This window comes from Bombus huntii, unplaced genomic scaffold (assembly GCF_024542735.1).
Source record: "Bombus huntii isolate Logan2020A unplaced genomic scaffold, iyBomHunt1.1 ctg00000082.1, whole genome shotgun sequence".
NCBI classification, from domain to species: Eukaryota; Metazoa; Arthropoda; class Insecta; order Hymenoptera; family Apidae; genus Bombus; species Bombus huntii.
Genome location: NW_026099337.1, coordinates 5,343 through 29,864, shown reverse-complemented (window position 1 = coordinate 29,864; position 24,522 = coordinate 5,343). Strand labels below are relative to the sequence as shown.

At 38.4% G+C, this 24,522-nt stretch overlaps 2 long non-coding RNA genes across 4 annotated transcripts; both read left to right on the top strand.

The window, feature by feature from the left end:
• The first annotated feature begins 1,637 nt into the window (after positions 1 to 1,637).
• On the top strand, positions 1,638 to 5,363 carry LOC126876549 (uncharacterized). The gene is made up of 3 exons (XR_007694293.1): positions 1,638 to 1,807; positions 5,126 to 5,217; positions 5,335 to 5,363. It is a non-coding gene; the product is annotated as an uncharacterized LOC126876549 (long non-coding RNA).
• Positions 5,364 to 5,373: 10 nt separating this feature from the next.
• Positions 5,374 to 5,904, top strand: LOC126876548 (uncharacterized). Of its 3 annotated transcripts, none has more exons than XR_007694290.1 (3): positions 5,374 to 5,475; positions 5,560 to 5,700; positions 5,767 to 5,904. It is a non-coding gene; the product is annotated as an uncharacterized LOC126876548 (long non-coding RNA). The 3 variants fall into 3 exon arrangements; XR_007694292.1 differs by having other exon boundaries at positions 5,461 to 5,475; positions 5,535 to 5,700; XR_007694291.1 differs by having other exon boundaries at positions 5,474 to 5,488.
• The last annotated feature ends 18,618 nt before the right edge of the window (positions 5,905 to 24,522 follow it).

Sequence of the window (24,522 nt, the reverse complement as noted above, 5' to 3'; positions counted from 1 at the left end):
AAGAGAATAGGAATTTGTAATGTTATAATTTGTATTCAAAGTGTTAGGTGCGTTCTGTGAGTCGCCAGCCAGACCGTAATGACACAACAGATCATTTTCGATTTCGTACACCGGTGAACCTCAGTTTGTTGGATCATATTGCCACGTTGGGTGCATTACACCCAGAAAGCACGTAAGCCCACTCAACGGGTTACAACAAAAGCACGTAACCCCACTCAACGGGTTACAACAAAAGCACGTAACCCCACTCAACGGGTTACAACAAAAAGCACATCAACCCACTCAACGGGTTACAACAAAAACACATCAACCCTCTCAACGGGTTACAACAAAAACACATCAACCCACTCAACGGGTTACAACAAAAACACATCAACCCACTCAACGGGTTACAACAAAAACACATCAACCCACTCAACGGGTTACAACAAAAACACATCAACCCACTCAACGGGTTACAACAAAAACACATCAACCCACTCAACGGGTTACAACAAAAACACATCAACCCACTCAACGGGTTACAACAAAAGCACATAAAACCACTCGGTGTATTACTATGACCACAACGCAGTGTTAATGATCCTCTGAGGTCAGTGTACTTGCATCGTTATTATCACCGCCGTTGTCATCACCGCAGACGTCTAACTCAGCAGGGACGCAACCTTCTGGCATTTTTCTCAGTCTGTCGTGTCTGTCCTTATATGATCGTTTGCCGTCTAAGGTTTTTAGGGTATATCTATCTCCTTCCAAAATCTCGGCTATTACGAATGGACCCCTGAATTTCGGATCTAACTTCGTCTGGTTTCTTTCCTCGTTTTTACGTAACACGAAATCGCCAAGGTTGAACCTAACTATTTTAGCTTTGTTTTTGTCGAACCTATCCTTATCGTATTTGGCGCAGTGATACATCGAGCATTTTCGACGATCGCATTTGCGTCTAAGTTAGTTTCGCTTAGTAAGGAGTTATCCCGGTGATCGTGGATTCGTTTGAACTCAAACATTGCTAATAGTATTATTTAATTTAATTATTCGTAGATCGTATTATTCATTAGGCTTAGTGTTTGTTAGACTTATTATTAGTTGTACTTATTATTTGTTAAGCTTAGTGATAGACCTGTATATATGTCTAAATAAAATCTCGGCTTTGTGAAACGATGGCTAGTCCACACGAAGAGTCGTCGCGCGCCCAAAATTCGAATCGTGACCCGACATATATATATATATATATATATATATATATATATAACCAATTTATAATATATATATATGAACACACACACACACACACACACACACACACACACACACACACACACACACACACACACACACACACACACACACACACACACACACACACACACACACACACACACACACAAATATATATATACACACACACAAATATATATATATATATACACACACAAATATATATATACACACACACAAATATACAAACACACACACATATATATATATATACAAACAATAGAAATACTTTCGTGTGCTATTATACGTAGTTCGATAGTTTACATTTCACGGGCCCCGTGTTGCACCTGCGTCGGTTTCGTTCCTGTTTCCAACGTATAAGTGTAGCGTCAGTGATTCGCGTGACGCGACGCAACCTTCAACGTTTGTTTTTCTCCGTTTATGCGTTGTGTGTTCGTTTGAATGAAAACGTCGCGAGTGTTGTAACAAAAACCACGGAAAACAGAAGAAGAATACGGGAGCAAAAGGAATTCCAGGCTACAGCAGAATGCCCATTGCCCAACAGGGTTTCGTTCCATGGTATTTCAACGAGGTAAGCTACCTCTTTTAGTACGCTTCAAGGCGCCTCTTTCCAACCAATTAATTTGCGTCCAACACCATTTTAACTTCGTATACTCAGAGAAAATATCGTTCTTTTGTATTTTCTAACTCTGATCTATGTATAAATTTACTGCGACGGGTCATTTCTACGGATTAACGTATCTTATAAAAACGTTGCGTGAAATGTTAATAATATATAAGTCTTGAAACATTTGTACTAATTTCATAGAGGAACGTAGTTGGTACCTTCCGGGTGGCATATTGTATGCTTGTTACATGAACTTTCCAAATATCTTACAGTTAAATGGTTGGATTGTTTACTAGAATAAGCAACACAACATTGTTTTTGATTTATTGTGAATGAATTTATAGAATCATATTATTTTACACATATACACTATCGCGCAAAAGTATCCCAACATTTGATTACTTTTGATATTATGTTATTTAATTGCACAATCAAATTGATAGTATGTACCGATATATAATGATTACGATCTGTATTATTATCTTATTCCTATGATGTGGTTTTAACATAGGTCGTAACAAAACGGTCAAAAAAATTCTTTATTCTCAGACTCTGTAGCCTGTAAGAAACGAATTAATTAATTAAGAATCTCGTTGTAACCTACAGGTTCGGAAAAGGCTGATAGGCTTTGGTCTACGTGGTGGTTGGGAATTTTCATTCGTTTCGAGTTCGCTTAGCTGATAAATAGTGAATGTGCATTTCTTCCAAAATAAAGAAGAAAGCGAAGTCGATAGAAACGTGGGTCAAATTTGAAATCATTTCTCGATTATGTGGAGGTTGATTAAACGCGTTGGTGTATATAGTGATGAGACGAGTTGATATTTGGTGTAGTCAAATGTATTTAAAACTATCGGCAGTACTCTTCTAACGATCACCCTCTAACGAATTTAAATTCGACTTCGGTTGACGGTTGCGCGTAGCGGCGATATTGTTCTGTCCGGAGTTTGTTTATTATCAAGTTTCGTACCTCGAGACGGTATCAATGCCCCGAGGCAAAACAACAACATGAGTTACTCTCGATTCGCATCGTCCTATGACTCATATGCCGCTACAATATGCAATCGAATAAAGTGATAAATAGCTTGCAGATGTTTACGCGTCTCTGAAAATGTTAAAAGATATAACATGTTTAACGCGAAGTATTCGTGATAATATTCGCTGCAATTTGAAATATCTGCGTGCAGTCTCGTAGGTTTTGAATAAAAATTTATCTTTTATCGAAAGATACATACATGTTTTGGCCTATATATAGCTTTGTACTCTTGTAACCTAAAAGAGAAGTCGAAAAAAAGTGATGTTAACTCTTGCAGTAAAAAATTCATTTATGTCAATACTACTTTTAGAAATGCACCAAGAGAAGCAAGACAAATTATTGACGAAACACAGGATAGTCATTTCCGATCCAAAAGAAAAACGCAACTAAAATAATATGTAGATAGCTATTAAGGCAATAAATAATAAAGTCATTGAAATGATCCATCATTTCAAACTAATATCGCTTCTCTTTACTTCAGAACTGCTATAAACATTTTAAATATCATTTATGTCTTGGTTCCCTTGCGAAGTTCTCGAAGAATTCGTCAAATGATGTCATGAACAATATAAATAATCGTAAAAAATCTATATTTGTGTAATATCAGAAAATAAGGATAGAAATTTTTTCCCGATTACTTACAATTTATTAATATTAAACTGAATATACGGATATAAATTGGACAGAGAACGATATTTAACGGAAACTAAATGCAATACTCGTATCTATATCAAATAACTTTACAGTTATTTGATCACTCTCGTCACAACGAATCTAACACACACACTCTCTCTCTCTAACAACTCTATCAATTCTCACGACTCTACTCTTCGACGACTCGAAACGTCTAACGACTCTACTCTTCAACGACTCAATTAGCTCTAACGACTCTACTCTTCAACGACTCAATTCGCTCTGACTCTCGCAACACACTCGCTTTTCGACTCGCATACTCTGACCTCTCGGTCATCGCTCCTTGAACCCGAAACCGTCCTTCTGCTCTAGCGTTCTTTATTGTTTTTCTCATATCTCTGTAAGAACTAGGTGACTTTAGTCACATAGGCGCTCTTAAATGTAAACGAACCACAGAAGGACGACATACACGGTTTTTTCTATTTTCAACCGATCTCTAATTCAAATTTATTCTACGATATTACATTTGTGTTTAAAAAATAGGCGAATAAAGAGAAATAGGATAATCGAGACCGGTGAAAAAGGATCAACCAACATCCCGCATCTGATACAAGCGGAAGAGAAATCAATTTCTATCATGTCGCACGGCGAACAAGAACGCAAATACGGAATCTTTTGTATAATACTACTCCAAACTCTGTTGAGTCGCAGTAATAATAATAATCGGGTGTTGACTTCTGCTCGTTTTTACTTGAAGTTTGCTCGTTACCTCTTTGAAATTTGGTGGATCGTTTTCTGTCGAAACCCGTTCCATCTGACGTTAAAATCAATAAAAACAATATTACGATAAAGACTTTTATCTCCATTGTTGTCAACTTCCGTCAAGTCTTCGTTTTCTGCTCGCTGAATATAATACGGATTCCCAAAAACTTTCTTCGTATGAAATTTTACTAATGTACATTTATCAAACATTGCACATTTTAAAATAGGTTATCATTATAAGATTAAAAAAAATAGCTAAAAATATCTTGAAACAAAAGAAACCAATTTTGAAGTTTGTTAGCCCGGAAATGTCATGGTAGGAAGGTATACTTCGATATTACTTTTACTATCGATAGGCGTCGCCGTCGTTGCTGTTATCATATACGAGACACAACAAATCACGAAATTGACAAATCACCGGTGATCTCCTCGAGTCGCAGTTCGAACGTTTCACAAATAAGTTAAAGAATTAAACTTTAGATATAGTGGTAAAATTTATCGTATGAATCCAACAGAGTGACGGTTCAGGGTGTTATAACAAAGAGGTATAGAACGCTAATTTGGGAGACTTCTTGTACTGAGGTTTTAGTCCCTCTGAAGCGGTTATCGTCGGGTGTATATCAGAGGCGCCTATCCGTTGCTATCTGGTTATTGTTTCGATAGCTGTGGCATGTAGGATGTTTTGTCTACTCTATTAGTGCTTCTAAGCGTGTGATACTGTCGACGATTCGCCTGTGCATGATTATACATTGAGTAAACGGATAGCCTGAGTTGGAGTTTTGATGATTAGGATAATCGAAATAATTCATAGCCATGGTAATATTTTAACTAATTTATTTTGTTGTCTTTTATAGGCCACTGCAATGAGAAAAGAATTCCTGAAGCCAAAGAAAATGATACACCCAAATAGCAGAAAGTCTATCGCTATTACGAAAAAAGCCAAAAAGTAAATACAATTACTATTAAATTATGTGATTTTGTTATGTACATTTCATTTATTTTATATGATTATATAATACTTTTGTGTAATAAAGAAGGAAATGGACAATGTGTTTTGTTTCAGAATATCAAATAGACAGAAGGCAGAAATGTCCTGCAGAAACAGAATTCAATAGGAGAGAAAATATCGTGGATCAGAAACAATATGATTCCAGGCGTGTGACCCTATACTCCAGAGATAACTGCAAGTTTGTTAGAAACGGAGGTAAAACAAAAATGTATACACATGATGATACAGAGATTGTACATTAAAGATGTGATTAGTTATAGTTCTATATTTGATCCAAAGGTATGTAGCAAGAAATGATGAAGAAATGGAAGAAATTACTATTAAAAGGTCTATAGCTAGCAACAGGAGTAGACAGCATGCTAGGAGGGAACATATAATTAGAGTAGAAAGAACTAGGAGAATATCATACACGTGGAATAGGTAAAGAATTACAGCCAAATTTATTTTCAATATATCCTGATGTACAAACCCTCCTTTATTTTTCAGAAATTTCTGATATTTTAAATGCAACTCAGTGTGAAATGTTATTGAATTGGAATAATGAATTACAGTGTGCGAATAATTTTAAATTTATAAGGTTTGGCGAGAAAGATTTAAAGAAAGTATTAGAGCTAAGAAAAAGAATGAAAATAAGCCATATTAGACTATCCAAATCTCTATTAGCTATGCCTGTAAACAAGAAGAATTTATTCAGCAAGCCAATTGATTCAGATGAAAATAGTGTAATGGAAATAGAATAAATTCTGTAGATATGTCTTTTTATCTTTCATCTCTATTTAAAAACAAGAAAACAGAAGAAAAGCGAACAGTTTCGTCCTTTTTTGTTTGCGAAATGCTAGAAACCGCATTTCGTCTTGCTCTTATCTCCCACGAGAAACAGTCACGTCACAAGATACAAGAGTACGATAGAAGAGAAAAGAAAATGTTCGATTGTGAAATATACAACAAAACTGAAACATGCAGATGAATCACGTGCACGTTATGAATATTCTGCATCGTTTCTCCGCCTTTCCTTCATTTTTTTCGCTAGCTGCTCCATTATTTAAGAACGAAGATATAGTAATTACTCTCAAAGTTGTACATTTCGAAATGGTAGGAAAATCAATAGTACAATGATAAATATACGATTTTAAAAGCTTTTTAGATTTCTTACATACTTAGCATTAATCAAATAGCTTAGTATATAAAAGAGTTTACTTATGTCGCATGTTATAAATGCAGCTGCGTTCGTTACAACAATTCCAATTCCAAGGAATTTCTCTCGAAGATCGCAGTGAAGAATTTGCTTTGTTAAATTATTACTGGTATACTTCGTCAACTTGTGGTATATCGATACAATTTGTCAACCATCACTTTTAATAGCTTCTCGCTAATAAAAACATTTCGTACCTATTTAATAAGAAGCAGTATATTCTTAATTATTTAGAAATTTACTTAATGATGTTTAAAAATACGAATATGTTTAAAAATTATAATGTAAATATATATATTTCATTTCATGTTTTACTAATATATCTCTAATTTAGATTAAATATCTGAAACTTGAAAGAAACTTTTAAAACTTTCAATACATCGCATACGTTTCAAATTTAGTGCATAGTTACATATATATATACGATCGATCTTACTCGATCATCTTACTCGAAGAACAGGGTCTGCGTGTGGCGAGCTACGGGGCAGGGACCGTTGGAACGTTTACTGTCGAGTGTTACAACTATTTCCTTCTTAAGGAGAGCTATAGAATTATTCCATGCCTTTGTTAGACAAAGCGTTCATCCTGTGACCGCGGCTACGTTCGGCGACTGACTGTCGCCTCGAGCCCAAGCTCATTATCACAACTCTCGAACAATTACAATCGGATTGAATAACTACAATTGTTCAATTACAGCTATAGTAGACTCTAGGTTACAATGTTGTGTGGGATTATCCAAAATTCCAAAGGCTCCGGTGTTCTTTCATCTCCGACAAATATATTATGGTATAGTTCCTATTTTCCGACCGCGTGGAAGGAAAATAGGACAGCCTTAATACCAAAGGCTAATAAAGATGGAAATATGGTCGAGAACTGGCGACCAATTACGATCGGCCCAATTCTAGGCCGCATTTTCTCATCACTCCTCGATGGGCGGCTAAGATGGGATATAGATCAAAATATAAGGCTGTTGAGATATGTGTAATTTTCTGTGCTGGACTGAGTTAAGTAGTAGAAATACTTATATGTATATATCAGTGTGTGGAAGTATGTGTGTGTGCGCAGCGTCTCGAAACAAAGGAATGTAAACAGTCAGTCGGTTAAGAGTCGTCGATGAAGAGTCGGGTGTAGAAGGTTCTGAGACGCGTGCAAGTGTGTATCGATAAATATATATAGAATCGTTCATGTAATAAATATATCATTATTTTAGTAATAACTGTCAATATACATTTAATGTTCCTATAACATTATTTCGGCTTCAAAGATCCACAATTCTCAACATGGTAGAAGATCGTGGTTGCCGAGATTTAAGGTTATGGAACCACGTGTAACCGGGAGTGAATGTATAAAAGTCGATTTATAAAAAGGAATAAAAAATTGGAAATAAGTTCTGAAGAGATAAAAAGGCTATTAGTAGAACAAATAAAAAGATTTTGAATAATAAAGAGAATTATTTTTTGAAAAAAAAAAAGGTGTGAATATAGAAAACGAATCAAGATGCCAAGGGACGACGAAATTAAGGTTCAAATATTCGATGGACGCGATTACAGAATGTGGAAGAAAAGAATATTAATGTATCTAAAGTGTAAAAAATGTTATGAACCGGCTACACGAGAGAAAATGGACACGGATGCGCAAGATAAGTGGGATGAAAAGAATCAATGGGCGATGAACTACATCTATAGTAGTATAACGAATGAGCAATTAGAATTTGTTGGTGATCAAGACACTGCTTTAAAAATAATGCAAAAGTTTGATGAGATGTATATGAAGGAATCAACAGCAGTGCAAATTTGTATAAGAAGTAGACTAGGCATGATGAGGTTGAAAGACTTTGAAGAATCAAATTCATTTTTCACGGAATTTGAAAAAACTATCAATGAATTAAAGAGTGCCGGTGCAAATGTAAGCGAACGTGAAAAACTCGACTACATGCTGAAAGCACTAGCAGAATCATTGAGCTATGTTGGTGACTTAATCGACTCAGTGAAAGAAAGTGATCGGACTTGTGAATTTTTGAAAAATAAAATTATAATGTGGGAAACGCGTAGCAAGAAAGAAAGTGATAGAACAAAGTCAAATGTATTTACAGCCGAAAAAAAGGACATAAAGTGCTATGGCTGTGGAAAGTACGGTCACATGGCAAAAAATTGCACAAACACGTATAGAGGCGGAAACAATGGCGCAAACAATGGAAGAACACAACAGCAAGGAGGTGCGTATCAGCCGCAGTAGAATGGGGGTCGCGGCGGACGAAGTTTTGGCCAAAGAAGACGAGGATACGGCCAACGAGGATTTGGCCAACGAGGACAAAGCAGAGGCCGGCAACAACGCTACTACGAGGCAAGTCAACACGACGCAAATTATTCACACAACGAGGGCTACGACGACCAAGAAATTGGATCTTTCCTAACGAGAGTAGAGCGCGAAAATAATAAAAATGAAATTACGGTATGTACTAGCGATACGCGAAAAATAGATTGGATATTGGATAGTGGATGTTCAGATCACATTATAAATAATGACTCTTATTTTGTTGAGTACGAAAATTTAAAAAACCCGATAAATGTGAAGTTAGGAGACGGTAGAATTCTAAAAGAAACAAAAGTCGGAAAAATTTTAACTTACTTTGAAGTAAACAAAAGGAGGATTAAAATTACAATGTCTAATGTATTTTACGTGAAAGAAATGGATAATAACTTAATTAGCTATGCGAGAGTAACGAATGAAAATAAGATAGTCTCAGCAGGAAATACTTTAAAGATATATAACAAATACAGAAAGTTGATAGGGATAGCATTCAAAGATCATGGTTTATATAAGATAAGTAGTTACATTGAAAGGCAAGAATCTCATGCTAAAAATGTAGAAATGTACCCTTCCAAAATAACCGTAGAAGAGCACGCGAGATTTTAGAATTAGTACATACCGATTTAAATGGACCTCATAATAATACCGGGTTTGATGGATCCAAATATTTCTTGACATTTATAGATGACTACAGTAAGTGTGCATTGATTTATACTTTGAAATCAAAAGGTGAAGTTTACAATTGCTTCCTTGATTACATAAACAAAGTCGAAAATCTTACTGGTAAAAAGATAAAGAGATTAAGATACGATAATGGAAAAGAATATACGAACAAAAGCATGTACAATCTAACTAGGGAAAAGGGAATTGTCGTAGAACCATGCCCACCTTATGTTCACGAGTTAAATGGAACAGCTGAGCGCTACAATAGAACAATCATGAATTCCGCTAGATGCTTATTACATGATTCAAAGCTGAATATTAAATATTGGCCGGAAATAGTTAGAGCCGCGGCGTAATTAAAAAATAGAACCGTTACAAACACATATGAAAATAAAACACCATTTGAAATATTTTTAAAAAGGAAACCGAATATAAATAATTTAAGATTGTACGGAAGTAGAGTTTTCGTAAGAATACCCGAAGTTAAAAGAAATTCGAAATGGGACAAAAAAGCAGACACTGGGATACTTGTAGGTTATGAAAACAATGGATATAGGATACTAGTTAATAATAAAATTGTAATTGCAAGACACGTAGAATTTATAGGTGAAGATGATAATTTAGTAGGATTTCGAGGAGAAGATGGACCAGGCAATGAGACAGAAAAGGTTTTTGACGAACATTCGGATGTAAACGAAAAGGTCGAGCAGGTTGCAATAAAAAAGGAGAGAAATTTAAGTAACGAATCAGAAGAAAAACTTGAGGACACAGAAAGTAATTTGAGAAGGTCAGGACGGGAAAGAAAGAAACCTCAAAGATATGGTCAAACGAGCTCATATTTCATTTATGTGAATATAGTTAGTGCACACAGTCCTATGAAACCTATGAAGAAGCTTTAAGTGGAGATGACAGCGGTTCATGTAAAGAAGCAATGGATCGAGAAATGAATAGTTTAATGAAAAATAAGACCTGGCAATTAGTAGAAAAACCAAAAGACAAAAAAGTATTAGACTTGAAATGGATATATACGAATAAATCTGATAATCGTAAGAAAGCGCGACTAGTTGTTCGAGGCTTCCAACAAAAAGAAGTACTGGAAGATTTATACTCTCCAGTAGCAAAAATGCAAACGTTGAAGTTATTACTATCTTATTGTTGTCAATATGGTTTGACGATTATGCAAATGGATGTAGAAACAGCTTTCTTAAACGGAACTATAAAATCGGAAGTATTTGTAAAACAACCTATAGGTTACGACGATAAAAGCGGGAAAGTATGTAAATTATCAAAAGCGTTATATGGATTGCGTGAAAGTTCAAGAGCTTGGTATGAATGTTTCGACGAATATATGAAAAAATTAGGATTTCAAAGAAGTAAGAGTGATTATTGTCTGTATATGAAGTATGAGAGCGATGATGTTATATATTTAATTCTATTCGTAGACGACTTATTAATATGTGGAAAAAACATAAGAAAAATCGATGAAATTAAAAAAAATTGTCAAACAAATTTTTGATGAAGGACTTGGGTGAGGTAAAGACTTACTTAGGAATAAACATTGAATACGATAATAAGAAGTGTGAGATGAAACTGGATCAAAGTAGTTATATAGAGTCATTAGCGAAACATTATAATATAGAAAACAGTAAATTATATTTTACACCAATGGAACAAAACTTAAGTTTAGAACCCGCACAATCAGCTTTAGACGATATAAGATATAGAAATCTCATAGGAGCTTTGTTATATATTAATACTGGAACAAGATTAGACGTTAGCTATAGTGTAAATTATTTAAGTCGATTTCAAAACAGTTATAACGAGACCCACTATAAATATGCAGCACAAAAAATTAAGGAGGTGTGTTGAGATATGTGTAATTTTCTGTGCTGGACTGAGTTAAGTGCGTAGTAGAAATACTTATATGTATATATCAGTGTGTGGAAGTATGTGTGTGTGCGCAGCGTCTCGAAACAGAGGAATGTAAACAGTCAGTCGGTTAAGAGTCGTCGATGAAGAGTCGGGTGTAGAAGGTTCTGAGACGCGTGCAAGTGTGTATCGATAAATATATATAGAATCGTTCATGTAATAAATATATCATTATTTTAGTAATAACTGTCAATATACATTTAATGTTCCTATAACATTATTTCGGCTTCAAAGATCCACAATTCTCAACAAAGGCACAAAGGATTTACATCCGAAAGTGGATGTAAAATCAATATTGACCTAATGAGCGCAGCCTTAAATTATAGTAAAAGAAATCGAAGGGGAATTTTCACAATATTGGACATCTCTAAGGCCTTCGATACTATACCCCATTCAGCTATAAAACCATGTCTGGCGAGAAAAGGCGTTCCGACCCCCATAATTGAAATTATAAATGAAATGTACAAAGGATGTAAAACTACGATCAAAGCGAATAATAATATAGAGGTCGAGGTAGAAGTTCTCAGAGGAGTCAAGCAGGGTGATCCTTTATGACCGCTGCTATTTTACTTGTGTCTCGAACCGCTGCTTGAAGTAATCGAAAAGAATATCGGAGGCATTAATATAAATGAAGGGAACAAAGTCTCTGTGTTGGCCTTCGCAGACGATATCGTCTTGCTTGGTGAAAATACGAGGGCGGCACAAAGCCAGATAGACGAGCTTCAGAAATACCTGGAGAGGTCGGGGCATGAAAATATCAGCAGAGAAAAGTCAAATGTTCCAGGTAATAGCGAAAAAGACACCTGGTTTATTAAAGACCCGGCAATAAAAATTGGTAAATTAAGGATACCCGGAAGAATCCCAGAAAGAGCCTTCAGGTATTTGAGTGCTAAAGTTGCGAGTGGGGGAGGCATGAGGTAGATTTGTCCCATATCACGAATATACAATACAAGCAGGCGATAGAGAATCTGATTCGAAATTATAAGCCGCAGAAAACGCTCGAAGTAGGGGTTGAAATGAATCTAATATTACAAGATGATCTACCCGGTTATGAAAGACCGCGAAGGTTATCCCCGCAAGATAAGGTCGAAGTCAACGGTCAGATCAAAATGTGGCTGAATGACGGAATAATACGCCAGTCACATTCCGACTATGCAAGCCGGATCGCGTTGATTGAAAAAAAAGATGGTTCAACTAGAATTTGCGTCGACTATAGGCGACTGAAACGAAAGGTAGTGAAAGACAGATACCCGCTACCCTTGATCGAGGATCAATTAGATTTGTCACAGGGATCGATAGTATTCAGTACGTTGGACCCCAAGAATAGATTCTTTCGTGTTCATGTCGGAGAAAGTAGCAGGAAATATACAGCATTTACAGTTCCTACAGTATGAATTTATTAGTGTGCCGTTCGGATTATGCAATTCACCAGCTGTTTTCCAGAAATTCATAAACGCAGTTTTCAAAGGATTGATCGTGACAGGGCATGTGCTGACATGGCAACCTGATGAAAAGCATCCTGTCTTCCTTGGAGCAGTGTGGGGATCACAAGGAAACAGGAAGAAGGAGAAGGAGAAAGCCTGTCGAGGTTAAAAAAAGGGCAGACAGGGCAGAGATGAAGAGAGAAGTGACGATAGCTAAGGGCGGATACCCAAAAAGAAAGATAGTATCGCCGGCTGAAATTATGAGAGTTGGGGAGTATAAGAGGCCCCGAAGAGGAGAGGTCACATACGCCGAGGCGTGTGGGAGGGAGAACAGAGCGATAAGGGGTGACTTCAGCGAGGACTCCGAAGGGTGGATGAGGGTAGAAAAAAGGAAGAGGAAGAGGAAAGCTTCCTTAGAGCAAGCTACCCCGATGGTGCGTCCGGGAAATAAACGGCAGGTTGGTGCCGAAGAGAGAGCGTATCAAGGAACAGGAGGAGGAAGGAAGCCATTCTAATTAAGGTGGAGGAAGGGAAGGTTGCGAATGGCTTCATGTTTATAAGAGGATAATGGAGGTGAGGAGTTCATTGGAGGGAGCCACGGGGGTCCGTAAGACGAGAGCGGGCCTAATTGAATTCGATAGGACGGTGGTGGTTAGTGAGGAGGCGGCCAAATTGAGAGCCGCCTTGAGTGATAGTACGAAGATGGCCGCTCTGGTGAACAGGGCGACCCTACAAATAAGGAACATCGATCCCCTCACCAGCAAAGAAGAGCTGGTGGACGAGATCAGGTCGCAGTGGGCAATTGAGGAGAATGCGGATATAGAAGTCAAATCTATAAAAGCGGCACCATGGGGCACGCAAGAGGCGGTGGTGGTCCGCCCAGCGAGTGGAGTGCCTAGTGACGAGAGAGAGGAGGCTGAGAACGGGGTTAACGATAGCTTCTGTAAGGCAGTTAGCTAATATTCGGCGTTGTTATAGGTGCCACATGTTGGGGCATGTGGCGGCAGGGTGTACTGTTGCATGTCATGGCAGGGAGTTGTGTAGGAGGAGCGGCAGCGCTGAGCATATAATGAGAGATTGTGATAAAGAGCCGAGATGCGCAATGTGTCTGAAACATGGTGGCATAAATGCAAGGCATGTAACGGGTTCGTTGGCGTGCCCTATGGAGCGTTTAGGTGTTAGGAATAGACGGGGGCCCAGTTAGGGTTCTACAAATAAATCTAAATAGATGCAGGCTTGCGCAAGACCTAATGATGCAGTGCGTATGCGAAAGCAGGGTGGACATTGTGGTCATCTCCGATCCCTATAGGCAGTTGCCATTTTGGTTTAATGACGAGGGTGGGGATGCATCGATATGGGTCACTCTGTTTAATGGAAAACATGCGGCAAGCGAGACCCTGATAAGAAATGTAGGGATTGTAGGGTTCAGGGTTTGTGACGTATTTTGCGTCAGTGGGTATTGTTCCCCTAATAAGAGTAAGGGCCAGTTCAACGATTATTTGAAGGAACTGGAAGGGATCATAAAGGACGGGAGAAAAAGAGCACCGGCGATTATGGTTGCCGGTGACTTTAATGCGAAATCCTCGGTGGGGGTGGGGGGGGGGGGTCTAAGACGGACCGTAGGGGAACATGTCTGCTGGACGTTACAACGAGGAACGAGCTTATAGCTATTAGGACGACGGGAAACTATTCCTTTCTGAGAAATGAAAGGACTAGTTTCCCGGATATACTTAGTGTTAATAGACGAATAAGGCTGAGTTGGAGGGGGAGTAGGGTCCTAGGTTGGTACTCAGCCTCTGACCATTTTTATATTGAGCATAAGTTTAGGGATAATATTAAGCGAGTGGAGGGTGGCGTCTTTAAATACTTGACAAAAGAGATGGATGTAGAGGGTTTTTTAAACAAATATGACGGAGTCTATGACGAAAATGGTTTTAAATTTGACGAGACGGCATGCGGCGAAGGGCTGCACATGAGTCTAGCATACTGTCGGCGTTGAGAAAGGTGTGGAAGCACACGCTGAAAATGCTCATCGAAAGGAGCGTTGGTCTGGATCCCTTTCATAGGGACCAGTATGGCTTTCTTCACAAAGGAGGGGGACTCTTGAAGGCCTGGATAGGACGGTCGCAGTTGCTGAAGAGTGCAGAAGGAAGGGCCTGGCGTGTGTTCTGGTCGCCCTTGATGTGAAGAACGCCTTCTACACTCTAAGGTGGGAGAGGATAATGGAGGAGGATCGAAGGAGACGGCTACCGGGACGGCTACAGGAGTTGTTAGCGGACTATCTGGCTGAGAGGAGAATACTGATACACTGTCGTGACGGTGTCGCAGGGAGGAACGTCTACGCGGGGGTTCCGCAGGGATCGGTCTTAGGACCGTTACTGTGGAATCTCGTGTATGACGAGGTGCTGGAAGCGCTGGACCGGGAGAAGGATACCGAAGCAGTAGCGTTCGCCGACGATCTGGCGGTTCTACTCAAGCTCTGAGTCAATGAGAAGATAAAGGCGATCATAGCCTTGGCCACTAGGTGGTGCTGCGAGACTGGAGTGCACCTGGCCAGGGAGAAGACGGAGGTTATCCTCTTAACAAGGAAGAGGATACCGACGATTTTTAACTTCGACGTGGGGGATGGGGGCGAGATTTCCACTAGCCGTGTTGTGAAGTACTTAGGGGTAGTGTTGGATAGTGCTAGGGGATTCTCCCCCACCTCAAAGCAGTTTGTGATAAAGCGGAACGGTTCTTGGGCGCCATACGGAGCCTACTCCCAGACGTCGGCGGGCCCAACGATTTAGTCAGGAGACTGTATTATGGTATCTGGGAGTCTGTGGTTCTATATGGCGCACCGATATGGGCCTCCTCCCTGGGAAGAGAAACAAATAGGACGATCATGAGAAGGGCATAAAGGGCGGCGTTGATCCGTATGTCTACCGCCTACCGTACGGTGTCACATGGGGGTCTGTGTGTGCTTACCGGTAGCATGCCGATTTACATCAAGACATGGTTGCGGTGGAAGCAGTATGGAGTGAAGAGGCGGATCAACGAGAGCCCTGAAGAAATGGCACATGTTGGGCAAGAAGAAATGAAGGATTTGGAGACGGAGGCAGAGGACAGGTGGAGATTGGAGTGGGCGTTCCACAACCCCACAATTAAACTACGAGACTGGTAGAAGATCCGCTGATCTTTTACAAAAGAAAGAGGAAGATCAACTACCATACAGATGCAGATCCTTACGTAACACGGTATCTTTAACTGGTACCGTCATAGGATCGGCAAAGAGTCGCACACCAGTTGTTGGGATTGTGGTGCGGTGCTGGATGACGCCGAACATGTGCTCTTTTGGTGCCCTAGATGGACGGAGGAGAGAACGGAGTTAAAGGTCGCGATCGGTGAAGACTTTAAATTGGAGAACCGGGCCGTTGAGAAGATGGCCGCGGAGGAGCGGTTTTGGAATAGGTTTTATGATTTCTGCACAAAGGCGATGAAATGCCGGCTTTCTAAAGAAAGGGAGATGGAGGTCAGGAGAAAAAGGGAAGGAAGGAGGAGAAGAAGGACCAGAGCGTGTTGCGAAGTGGGCAATTCTTTTAGAGCAATTCAATTAGGCCAGGGAGGAGCATACTGCACATCGACGCGCTAAGTCGAAATCCGTTGCTCATGGTCATGCTGCTAGACGAGGACGAACAAAGGATTGTTGCACGGCTAAGGAAGCCGCATTTGCAAGAAGATAATCTGCGGTAGATCCGGGACAACATCGAACAGCACGAAGCTGGCGGATACGTTTCAAAGGACGAAGTTTTGTACAAAGAAATAAAGGAGATACCATTGCTGGGCGTGCCAAAGTCAATGCAGACTCAAGTGGTTCGACGAGCTCACGAACACGGCCATCTGGGCATCACTAAAACGGAAGCGTTATTAAAAAGGGACTATCGGTTTGTGGGCATGCGCGAGAAGGTGGATAAGGTAGTGCAGAGTTGCATCGATTGTATCCTTGCGGAGAAAAAATAAGGAAAACGAGAGGAGTTCCTGAACCCTATTGACAAGGAGGAGTTGTCATTTGACACTTATCGTGTCGATCATCTTGGACCATTGCCATCTACGAAGAAAAGGTACCGGTATATCTTCGTGGCGATTGATGCCTTCACAAAGTTCGTTTGGTTGTATTCCACAAAATCAACAAGTTCTGCGGAAGTTATTCGCCATTTGAGGAAGCAGTCTGTAGGTTTCGGAAATTCGAGAAGAATTATCTCGGATCGCGGGACGATATTCACAGCCGTTGCCTTTGAGGATTATTGGAATGAGAAAGGTATACAGCACCGCTGGACTACAATGCACAAGTAGAAAGAGTGAAACGGACGCTTATTCCCCTATTGACGAATTTGTCTCCGCCAACACCAGACAAGTGGTTACACCTAGAGATAGCGCAAAGGTATTTGAACGCAACCACCAGCAGAAGTACGAATGTTACCCCGTTCCAACTCTTGTTTGGAACGCGGATGAGAATGCGCGCAGCTGATCGAAGACGAGTGAGCCGTGATGTTCTAGGAGGAGCGAGATCAGCTACGCGTAAAGGCAAAAAAACGGATCGAGGAAATTCAAGCTAAAAACAGACGGACGTTTAACAAGAGACGTAAAGAGGCAACAGCGTATAAGACAGGAGATTTAGTGGCGATCGAGAGGACGCAGGTCCTGGTCCGAAGTTGCAGTCGCAGTTCCTTGGGCCGTACCGCGTGGTAAAAGTCTTGCGGAATGACTGCTATGTGGTACAACGAGAGGGCGAACACGAAGGGTCACGAACAACAACCACGGCGGCTAATCGCATGAAATGGTGGGACGTTGTTGAAGTCAGAGGTGAGGGTGAAATTAGTGATGATGAGCACATCCGAGGGCAGATGTGATTGTCAGGTACGGCCGAAAGTAGTATCATGAACGAGGGGCCTAAGGGGTGTTGTGCGGATCGTAAACAAGCGGTTGCCTAGGTGTGAATTATAAACAAGCGGTTGCTCAGCATATGCGTACTGGGGCTATGACAAAAGACAAGGGGATGCTAGGGGACGATAAACGAATTAACAGGAGTATGAATTGAGAAGTCCGAGAGTGCGGATTGCGTTATCAAGATAGTGTTGTTAAAAGAGAGTTGAATTTGCGTTGACGAAAATTGTTAATTAATTATCTAATTGTTTTAATTAGTATACGTTTATTGCAATTGGGTCATGTTTAATAACCACTGTTTTCTGTTTAATTAACATCTGTTTAATCCATTTATCATTAATAAACTAATCATAATAATTTACGATATGGACATTTGATAACTAATAAAACAAGTTTAAGTCGTCATATTATCCTTTCTGGGGACGACTCTGAACAGGTATCCAATGTCAAGAGCGCTATAATTGTCCGAATAACTACCGACATTGGCGCTGAGATTATGCGGGAGATAGAGGAGGTGCAGCTGTCACTCCTTCTAAAGGCCTGAAGGCTACCTATGTTCATAGGCTCAGGCAGCCATCCCATAAAGTACGACCGGTTAGAATATACGCGCTTCTGCGTGAAACGATGCGTATCCTCGAAAATGAGGTTAATCTCTTCCAGGCGACAGTGGCGAGTCCAACCTTAGGGCGACTTCAAGAGGTGTGGATCATTCCAAGAGGTCTCGTCATTCCGGCAATGAATTTGGGAAGAGATCGCAGTGCCTCAGAGAAGCTCGGACAATGAGATGTCATTCGCATGTCAACGTCGGCGCTCAGAAAATGTCTTATTAGACACTAGTTACCTTCAAAGACAAAGAAATTCTGACCTGGCCTGGCCAAAATAATGCTCTAAAGAAAACCGGCCACGTTGCTGCTATTATCCTTGCGAAAGGCATAGCTACAAGATATCAACAATATTTTACGACAAAGAGCAAATTAACTCCATTATATTATAAGATTTCTATCGTAAAACGATGTTATCAAAAACTTTTGCACGTAACTGTATATATAAATTAGCAACAAATTAGCAACACTGCGGTTTAAAGACTTACTTCAGGTTAAACACAGACGTTGATTCAAGAATCACCCAAAATTTAATGAGCTAGAGAGGAGCAGAGTTCAGTTCTAAGTTCTGCTGGGTCTGCCATTTAAGGTCTATCTACGGATTGATTGATAAAACAGATTTTAAGGATTTCAATTATTCTACATATTCGAAAGCCTTTCATAATATTATAAACTTTTGTGTTCTAGCTTCCATCATTATAGTATATTATTATGATTAAAATGATTGCCATTTTAGCTATTCTATTAATATTACTATATTCCTTGTACAAATATTGTTATTTGATACTTCTGTTCTTTGATAAATCTCTTTAAAGATAGTAACCTGTAAATTTCTACACGCCCACGATCGCTAACCACTCTCGATCTTACGAGATACCATTGGAGTAAAGCGCTCGTCTAAAGATCAGTGCCCGCTGGCCAAACACTGAACTTCGTAAATTGCCCCCCAATTGGTTTTCGAATAGAACTCTTTTGCTTGCTGTTACTTCGCAAACAGCTTCAAGGACTGTTCACAATGTAAAGTTGCAGAGGACAACTTCTCTGACGGATACTTCCATCGTGAATCTTTGTTCGCGAATAGAATAGAGTTGGTTCCAAACAGAGGACATAAAAATTTGGCTATGCAGGTCCTAAACCGTAATTCCTTCCATATATCCAATGATTGTTCGCAAACTGTTCAACAGCGTGATCTCGGTGACCGAACTTTCCCTGAACACATTTAATGAATAGCACACTTCAATAACTGTAATTTCAGTAACAATAAAAAAATTAAAAATATGTATACATTAAGATATCTACTAATTATTACACATTATATATTAATATATAACATATAATATGTTAATATAATAATTTTTATGCGGTAGTTAATGGATAAAAATCCCTATATAAAAGGGGTTTAAGAGATATTTCAACTTTAATTTGTCAAATTTATTGTGCTATAGATAGGAAAAATTGAATGGTGCAGACGGAGTACATTTTTGACGAAGCCGAATTCTTTTTACATTATTATTTCCCAAGATATAAATTAAATCAAATAAATTGGATATATGTATATGTCGGGTTTACATTAAGAATTAGGGTTAGGGGCGTGAAACGAATCTTCGTTTGGGTTACACGTTGTCGTTATGCAATAGAGAAGACATCGACTAGTGCAAATACGATTATCATAGAACCGGACAAGTAACCGTGATAATTAGATACTCGAGAAACTAATGACAATAATCCTAGGTTCAATAACGAATCCGCGGTCGACGGAATGATAGATGAACGTGCTCACAAAATCTAAGTCGGACGCGTAATATTCACTGGTCGTAAGGGGTTACTCTTTTCGTCGATGAGATCGCGAGAGAGAATGGCTTTCCGCCCCAACGATGCCACGGAGGAAAAATTATGATGGGGTGTGTCTAAGGACATGAGATCATCGGATTCGTCGGGGATAGCCTTCGTTCGGAAAGTAAGGAAAATTAGCGTTGCTGCTAATTGGTCAATCTCCACATCGGTGGTTAGAAAACGATGCTAGCCGCCCTCGAGGGAAAGTTCCTAGTGGGAGACGTCGTTCGTTGAAAAAATAGGTCTTCCCTATCTTCCCGTAGTTGGGGCAAAGACTGTTCGTCTGTTTGAAGGACTTTAGATAACTAGATCTTAGTGTTTATAACGGCCCTCGGGCTAGCTGATCACGTACTGTGGAGACGTGTCGGCATCTGGTATCCATCATACCCGAAGGATAGGATCTGCATGTGGTGAGCCACGGGACAGAAACCGTTGGAATGTTTACTGTCGCGTGCCGCTACAAATATTTCTTTTAAGGAGAGCTATAGAATTACTCCGTACCTTTGTTAGACAAAGCGTACATCCCGTGACCGCGGCTACGTTCGGTGACTGGCTGTCGCATCGAGCCAAGTTCATTATCACAAATCACGAACAAATACAATCGGATCGAAAGACGACAATTGTTTAATTACGACTATGATAGAATCTAGATTACGGTATTAGGGGATTATCCCGAAGTTCCAAAGGGGGGGCCTCGATGTCCTTTCATCTCCGACATATATAAAAGACATTTTGTGTATATATTAAAAAATAAGACGTTTATTTCTAAAGTTATAAAAACTGATTATTCCGGAGAAGAATACTTCCGTTTAGTTATAATTTTCATACATACATCTCTTCTTTCCCATTCCTTCATGACGTTCCGTAATAAATAAAAAACCCGAATGATCATCTTTTAACATCATTCATCTGATACTGAATTACTGAGTTTTCTCACATTTCTTATTATATCATTATGACACGAGTTTAGTCAGATTATCTAGGTACGTAGGATAAAATTCGTGGGGTCTGAAAACGTGAACTACCAGTATTCGCGAGCAACGGCCATAAAAGTTTGCCGAAGAAGTTTGCTCAAGAACACGTTCGCACATAGTACTCTTGAACACATGACCAGCCTTTGGGGAACGACGTTATCAATAACAGACACAGTAACCTGTATGGACGTTACACTACGTTCCAGGTAATCCAGAACAATCGAGATCTATATAAATAGGACCGATGAAGATTGGATCCACAATAAAACTAAATATAAAGCTCGGGTGTATCTCGCTCGGGCATTCCATTATCGCGTGTTCGCTACTGTAACAGTTCATCTGCGTTTGCTCGTTCGAAGGTTGACAAATCTTGAACAAGTGCTAGACTGGTGAAATTAGTCGTGATGCTTTTACAATTTATCAATTTATCAATTCATTAATTACAATTTATCAATTTGCAATCCGTAGGAAAGAGATAACATGCTCGATATTCTAGTTTGTAGCTGTAGAAAAATAAAACATATATTTTCTATACATCTTCTATATTGCACACCTCATTGAACATATAGAAAATCGCTAGTAGAACATAGATTATGAGAATATATTTAACTCATAAATACGTTGTGAAAATTATAGAGGAAAATATAAATAGAATGTAAGCCGGAGGTAACAAAATTATATGAAACGTTATTTAATATGTGTTGTAGAACGAATATATTATTCGCTATTTATAATATTTCATGTTTTAGTTCCCTTGTAAGATATTTATTATATTTCAATTATATACTTAGTTTTCGAATATCTTTCTGCTAAATTATATTATTTTCCTAGAACTTCATAATTGAATTTAATCTTACTGCTTGAAATGATTGACTTCCTTTTGTGAAAACACTCCTGACTAAATCTATCCGAACACTTTCCGTAATACTCAGATCTGTTAAATTTGCGAAACAAATCAAGGTTTGAATATTTTCAAAAAGATAATAGTTTCAGTAAATTTAAGTGTATCGAACATTATCACGTTGAAAGGATCTCTCCGTTCAATGCGACTAACATGCTTTTCTTATCTTCCATATATTAAACTGATATATCTATGACTGTTTATAGCACTATATCATTACTAATTCTATTCACTGCTTAAATTAATTAAATTTTTTTCTGAAAATTGCGTTTTGTTTCATCTCTTACTTGCCACGTTTTCGAATATAAATTTCGTTTAGATTAAACAACGTTTAATTTAACAATGGAGAAGTCATGACACAGGTTCATATATGTTCCTGCTCCGAATTTATATCACAGGAAGTTCCTCCTTTCTGAAGTTAAGATCACGATAAGTATCTGTTCTTCTGTCTGTTCTGATGGAAATAAGTGATCGATGAAATAGTATACAACGAAATATAATATTGTCAAATACACCGGAATCTGTTACAATATTCTTCAAGGACGGTATAGTTAATCGTCACGCAACACGGATGACTGTGATATTTGTGTTCTATCTGTTCCCTCTTCTTTTTCTATCTACTTAGAGACTCATTTTTTGCACTGATTCCTAACGAGCAATCTTGTCTGAACGTGTCGTCACTTTTGCGGATACTTGTTCACGACTTCAATACGTATTCGCCATTCGGTCATTAAAGAGATTGAAGAAATTCTGATACATTTTTCTTTACGCATCGTCATCTCAAGAGTATTCCTATTAAAGCGTGCAAATGTTTCATAACGGTAATAAATACATCGAGTTCAGCAAACGTTCATATAGATAAAATTTTGGGCATCTAAATTTACTAGCGTAATGCGATGCAACATTTGCTTAAGTAGTTTCACAAACTGAGTTGAGTTTAAGAAATTGGTAGAACACTTGACAAAAAGCTTCTCGATGTTCAGGATAATATGCTCCATATATTATAAGGAAGTTTTTATGAGGCGATTGTTTCAATAGATTCGGATGTTAAAAAGGATATTTTACAGGATCCTTAAATCCAAGCTGAAATTGCACTTATAAGCAGAGTTGTAGTTTTTATATAAGGATTTCATCCTTGAGTGAAAACGCTAAATATGTTTTCACTTAAATGATCTTTTTATTTGTGTTGACTGTGTCAATTTTTTTTTTTTTTTTTTTATTGTTTGTCTTCAAGATTTTCTTTGCATGTTGTCTACTGACAGTCTTGAATGCAGTAATTTCATATTTGCAAATCTCGAAGGATTTGTGAATAAAACTGTCGCCAGAAGCCCGAGAAGAAAGAAGCATTAGATACTTCTATTATTCAATTATAAACTTTTAAAAACTATTTACTTTTTATTTTTATTATTTATATTATTTCTGAAATAATACTGACATTTGCTATAAAATTTGAATGAATTCGACATCTGTGTTTTGGTGAGAAACATAGCTGTTGACAAAGCATCCACTGCATCCGCTGCACTGTATCGTATTGATTGTATTGTCACCTATAATATTATTATAGTTAGTTTCCAACGGTACAAAGATTATTGTATGGAGAAATTACGGAGTGTGTTGTTTGTAATCATAGCGGTGAAATTTTGTGCTCGTGTTCAGCAACTGGAGATCAAATTATGCGAATTGCATTTTTCTATGCAACAAAATGCAAATACGCCTATAGAAAATGTGTCATGAACAACCTACTTCTCGATAAATGTGCGGACATGTTTAAGATATCCAATATTTGAATGTTTTTGAGATGTTCATCAACTTTCTTCCAGAAGCTTTTGCATCTTACAACCTTTTTCCATTGATTGCGATCTCATTGCGTATAGCTTTATTTGTAAGTATTAGGCAAGCAAATGTTTCATTTGTTCATTTATCCAAATTGAAACTTGATATTATTTCTTATTGCTGTTACTATATTACATTGTACAATCCTTGTATCAAGAGAAATATGTTAAAATTCTGGACATATATTTTACAGATAAAGCACAATTCTAGATTCCAAGTATACAAATGTATTCGTTTGTGAAATAATGAAAATCTCCTCTTCATGATTAGAAAATTGATGTGTACTGCATTGTATATCTGACAGCAATAATTGGATCCATTTCCTTCGCGTGTTCTGTTCACGTGGTCATCTGATTTCACATATGATATCACATGCATCTTCTTTCCGTTTCCGTCTCAAACTTCAAAACGCAAGTTTATCGTTTCTAATCTTTTCACTTTTATGTTTTCTTCGTTTTCTTTTACTAATGATCGTTTTGTACTGCACCATTTATTTTTATTGCCTGATTACTCTGAGTACGAGTTCTTCAAACTATTCAAATTCCTCATCGTATAAATAGATATTGCAAGTTCAAAACACGTTGCTGTGTCATTGGTCAATCTGCATAAAGTTCTCGACCAATATCAATATCTTTAGATTTGTTATAGATTTTCCAAC